Source organism: Oryctolagus cuniculus, chromosome X (genome assembly GCF_051225735.1).
Source record: "Oryctolagus cuniculus isolate XC-2025 breed Fujian yellow rabbit chromosome X, ASM5122573v1, whole genome shotgun sequence".
NCBI classification, from domain to species: domain Eukaryota; kingdom Metazoa; phylum Chordata; class Mammalia; order Lagomorpha; family Leporidae; genus Oryctolagus; species Oryctolagus cuniculus.
This window is the reverse complement of record NC_142888.1, coordinates 129408241-129414184: the sequence shown is the minus strand read 5'-3', so window position 1 is coordinate 129414184 and position 5944 is coordinate 129408241.

The window sequence follows — 5944 nt, the reverse complement described above, 5'->3', positions numbered from 1 at the left end:
GCAGGGAGCTGGATAGGAAGTGGAGCAGCTGGGACTTGAACCAGCACCCATATGGGATCCTGGCATTGCAGGCAGCAGTTTAACCTGATAAACACAACCACAGCCCTGTAACTGTTTTCTGCCCAGTGCATTGTTCTTTTCTTGTGTTTTTTATGGATTTATGTTTTTTTTTTACTTGTTTATTTTGTCTTCCACTCTTTTCCTTCCTTCTCTGGGTTTAGTTGAACATTTTGTAGTTCTGTTTACTCTCCTCTCTTACTTACAAATTATACCTTTTTTCTTTAGTTTTTCATTGGTTTCCCTGGAGTTTGCAATATACATTTAAAAGGAAACTGAGCCAACTTTCAAACAACACCACACCACATCACAGGCAGTGTAGGTGCCTTATGACAAAGCAGTCCCAATTCTTCCTTGTCCTCTCCAATAACTGCTGTCATTCATGCACTTGTCCATAAGCTGTAATAATCCAGTGCAGTGTTGCTATGATTACTCTCATGAATTGCTACCTATTAGATCTATTTTTAAAAAGAAAAGCAAGGTATTTCATGTCATTTAATCATTTTCTTTCTTTTTTTTATTTTATTTTTTTATTTCTGACAGGCAGAGTGGACAGTGAGAGAGAGAGAGAGACAGAGAGAAAGGTCTTCCTTTTGCCATTGGTTCACCCTCCAATGGCTGCCACAGCCGGCGCGCTGCGGCCGGCGCATCGCGCTGATCCGAAGCCAGGAGCCAGGTGCTTCTGGTCTCCCATGGGGTGCAGGGCCCAAGGACCTGGGCCATCCTCCACTGCCCTCCCGGGCCACAGCAGAGAACTGGACAGGAAGAGGGGCAACCGGGACAGAATCCGGCGCCCCGACCGGGACTAGAACCTGGTGTGCCGGCGCCGCAGGCGGAGGATTAGCCTAGTGAGCTGCGGCACTGGCCCTCATTTATTCATTTTCTAATGTTCTTCCTTTATTTATAGAAGAAATGAGGTTCTCGTTGATATAATTTTCCTTTTCTCCAAAGAACTTCTTTTAACGTTTTTTGCAAGATAAGTCTACTAGTGACAAACTCTCTCAATTTTCATTTGTCTGAGAAAGTCTTTATTTCACTTTCACTTTTGTATGATAATTTTACTGGATACAGAATTATAGCCTGTTGGATTTTTGCTTTCAATATTTTAGATAGGTCACTCTACTTGCTTGCTCACATAGTTTCTGGATAGATGACCAATGTAATTCTTATCTTTATTCCTCTACAGATAAGATGGATTTTTCTTCCTCACAATTATTTCAAGATTTTCTCCTTGCTTTTCATCTTCTGCAGCTGAAATATGACATGTCTAAGGGCAGATTTTTTTTCTCTCTTCCTTTACCTGCCACTTTTCCCATTGCGTATACTGTTTCACCCTTTGTAACTGTAGCACACTTCTTGGATTCTCTGTTACATTTTCACTCTATTTTTCTCTTTCTGTTTTCAGTTTGAGAGCCTTCTACCAGCATATCTTCAAGCTGCCTTCTTCAGCAGTGTCCAGTCCACTGATGAGATAATTAAAGCCAATCTTCATTTCTATTACAGTGTTTTCGATTTCTGGCATTTCCTCAGATTCTCCCTTAGAATTCCCTTCCCTCTGTTTACATTACCCATCTGATCTTTCATGTTCACTTTCTTTTCCATTGCAGCCCTTAGCATGTTTATCATAGTTTTTAAATTCCTAGTCTGGGCTGGCGCCATGACTCACTAGGCTAATCCTCCGCCTGCGGGGCCAGCATACCGGGTTCTAGTCCCGGTCAGGGCGCCGGATTCTGTCCCGGTTGCCCCTCTTCCAGGCCAGGTCTCTGCTGTGGTGTGGGAAGGCAGTGGAGGATGGCCCAGGTGCTTGGGCCCTGCACCCGCATGGGAGATCGGGAGATGCACCTGGCTCCTGGCTTAGGATCAGCGCGGTGCGCCAGCGGCAGCAAACCGGCCGCAGCGGCCATTGGAGGGTGAACCAAGGGCAAAGGAAGACCTTTCTCTCTCTCTCTCTCTCTCTCTCTCTCTCTGTCCACTCTGCCTGTCAAAAAAAAAATTCCTAGTCTGATAATTTTAAAATGTCTGCCATATCTGAGTGTCATTCTGACTTTTTTTTCTGCCTCTTCTTTGTCTTTTACCATAGCTTTTGAGTTTTTGAAGGAATCTGAACATAATGTACCAAGTGTTAAGGGATGAAGTAAATATTCAGTAGTGTGAACTTTTAGGTTTACCTAGATAGAAATTAGGCTGTGTTCACTGTTTGCTCTAGCTACGAGTGTCAGAGGTTAAAATTTCCCTTATTTTTGTCTGCCCTTTTCTCTTGGGATTTATTTGGAAGGCAGAGTTATGGAAAGGGGGAGAGAGAGAGAAAGAGGAGAGAGAGAGAGAGAGACAGACTTCCATCTGCTAGTTTATGCCCTAGATGACCACAACAGCCAGGGCTGGGCCAGGCTGAAGCCAGGAGCTTCAACTGGGTCTCCCACATGAGTGTAGGAGCCCAGAGGCTTGGGCAGTCTTTGCTGCTTTTCCAAACACATTAGCAGAGAGCTGGATTGGAAGTGGAGCATCTGGGACTAGAACCTGAGCCCATATGAGATGCTGGAGTTGCAGGCAGTGGAATACCACCGACAGCTTAACTCGTTATGCCACAATGCCAGCCCCACCATTTCTTGAACTACATAGTTGATTCAGTTGTGATACCCTGGTCACCCTGGAGCCCTGCTGCTGAGCTGGTAAGTCGTGAAGGAAGTGAAAGCATTCTATAATCCTGTAACTAGATCACTGACTTTAGTGAGCCTGTGTCCCTGGGCTGTGACCCTCACACGTACTTTTCCACTGACCACCCTTGAATTGAGACAGAAAAATCAGAAAGGACTGAGGTAGGGTATTCCCTACTTCCCAATTAATTAGACTCTGATAAGACCTAAGCCAGTTATGCACTTTTAAAATGATTTATATGAAATAGAGAACCCCCATCCACTTGCTTACTCCCCAAAAGACGGCAACAGTCAGGGCTGCATCAAGCTGAAGCCAGGACCCCGGAACTCAGTCTGGGTCTCCCACATGGGTGGCAGGGATCCAAGCACTTGAGTCATCACCTGCTGCCTCCCAGGAAGCACTTCAACCTGAAGCTGGATAGGAAATGAAGCCAGGATTCAAACCCAGACACTCAGATGTGGAAAGGAGGCATTGTCCTAACCAGAATCTTAACTGCTGGGCCAAATGCCCACCCCAGCTATGCACTTTTAAATTCACTTCCCTTAGAGCAGGTCTTTATTATGGAGAAAAGACTGCTCTGGGTATATTTTTAAATAGTTGCATTCCTCCTTCTTACAAAAGAAAGGGGGAATTTGCCCCTACTTTCCACCCTGAGAACATGGTGGAACTCCTAAATCATACCCAGTAGTTTATAATCTCTTAATCTAGTCCACAAGTCTCCAACAATTAGTGAATTATCCTTTAACTTTTCTTGCCTGGGGTCAGCACTGTGGCACAGCAGGTAAAGCCGCTGCCTGCAGTGCCGGCATCCAATATGGGTGGCTGGTTCGTGCCCTGGCTGCTCCACTTCTCATCCAGCTTCTTGCTATGGCCTGGGAAAGCAGAAGATGTCTCAAGTGCTTGGGACCCTGCACCAAGTGGGAGATCTGGAAGAAGCTCCTGGCTCCTGGCTCCTGGCTTTGGCCTGGCCCAGTCCCAGTGGTTGCAGCCATTTGGGGAGTGAACCTGCGGGTGTACAAGAGTGTCAATTCGCTAAGTCAACAGCAGGAGTCACTGTGCACTTACTCCTCGTGTAGGATCTTTGTCCTTAATGTGTTGTACAATGTGAATTAACGCTATAACTAGTACTCAAACAGTATTTTACACTTTGTGTTTCGGTGTAGGTGCAAGCTGTTGAAATCTTTACTTAATTTATACTAAATTGATCTTCTGTATATAAAGATATTTGAAAATGAATCTTGATCTGAATGGAAGGGGAGAGGGAGCGGGAGATGGGAGGGGTGTGGGTGGGAGGGAAGTTATGGGGGGAAAAAGCCATTGTAATCCATAAACTGTACTTTGGAAATTTATATTTATTAAATAAAAGTTAAAAAGGTATAGATATCTACCATTAAAAGTGCTAAAATATACATATATTTTAATACATTTATTTTGGATTCATTAGCAAAATTACATACCACTTTATTATGTGCTTTCTCAAGTTAATAATTTACATTTAAGTGGTCCTACATTGGTTTTTTTGTTTGTTTTTTGGAGGGTGGTTTCTTTCTTTTTTTTTTTTAGAAAACTTTTATTTAATAAATATAAATGTTGTCCTACATTATTAAAGCTTTCTATGGAAATGTTTAAAAAGAATTGCTGATACATCCATCAACACAGAGGCACTTAACATAATGCTTAGCAAAAGAAGCCAGATTCAAAAGCATACAGATTATATCATTCCTTTTATATGAAATCCAGTCAAAATTGATCTGTGGGGGCCAGCACTGTGGTGTAGCAGGTAAAACTGTCACCTATAGTGCCAGCATCTCATATGGGTGCTGGTTTGAGTCCCGGCTGCTCCATTTCCAATCCAGATCCCTGCTAATGGCCTGGGAAAGCAGATGTCCTAAAACTGTTCTATGTCTTCATCTTGCTAGTAGCTATAAAATATGCATATATGTACTAATCTATTTAACTGTACACTTAATATGTGTACACCTCACTATACTCAAATTATAGTTAATTAATTAAAGACAATGTGGAATTGGTGCAAAGGTAGACAAACAGTCTAATGAAACAGAATAGACCAGACCAGAAAGAGAGACAGAGAGAGACTTTGTTTTTATATATGATTACCTAACAACAACAAAGTCTCCACTCCAATTCAGTGGGGCAAAGGGTGGTTTTTTTCAATAAATAGTACAAAAAATACAAATCTTGGCTATATAAAGAAATTAACCTTGATTTCTACCTCACATCAAATTTAACTCAAGATGGAGCATACAGTTAAATGTGAAAGGAAAAAAATTTCTAAAAATATATAAGAGTAGCCAGGAATTTATTAAACACAAAGCAGAATCATAAAAGGAAAAAAAGCTGATAAATTGGACTTCATAGTGTTCACATACTGAAAGAAGATATTCATGAAATACACACACACACACTCATAACCAGCTGCAGATTGATAAGACATAAATTTCAAATGTGCAATGGCCAAAATATTTGTACAAGGCTCTCAATTAAAACGATATCTACACAGTCAAAAATCATGTGAAGATAGTTTACATCATTGTTCATTAAAGAAATGCAAACTAAAACCACAATGACATTGCACTAGACACCCACCAGAATAGCTAATATTGAAGGGACTGAAAATGCTGAATGTTGCCAAGAATGTGGCACACCTTAAACTGTCTCATGCTGCTGGTGCGACTATAAATTCATTCGACAATTCTGGGAAAATATTTGGCAGTGTCTACTGAAATTCATAACTCAGCATCTCCAATCCTAGGTATATGTATTTCCAAGAGCAGTGAGGCAATCCATGCACCAAATAGCATATATGAGAAGGTTCATAACAGCTTCCTTCATAGCCTCAAATTGGAAAATAGGTCAAATGTCCATCCAGAGTAGAATGGATTTTAAAAATTGTGTTATAGTCATACAATGGAATACATACAGTATTACATACAGTCATATGCAGCAACAGAAAATCATGAACTACTTCCAACCAAAGTAATATGGCTAAATCTCAAAGACAAAATAGTGATTGAGAGAAGGCAGACACAAAATGCTGCCATTTATTTTTTAAGATTTATTTTATTTATTTGAAATGGCAGAGTTTACAGAGAGAGAGAGAGAGAGAGAGATCTTCCGATCATTGGTTTACTCCCCCAGATGGCTGCAATGGCCAGGACTCGGCCAGGCTAAAGCCAGGAGCCAGGAGCTTCAGCTGGTCTTTCCCATGGGT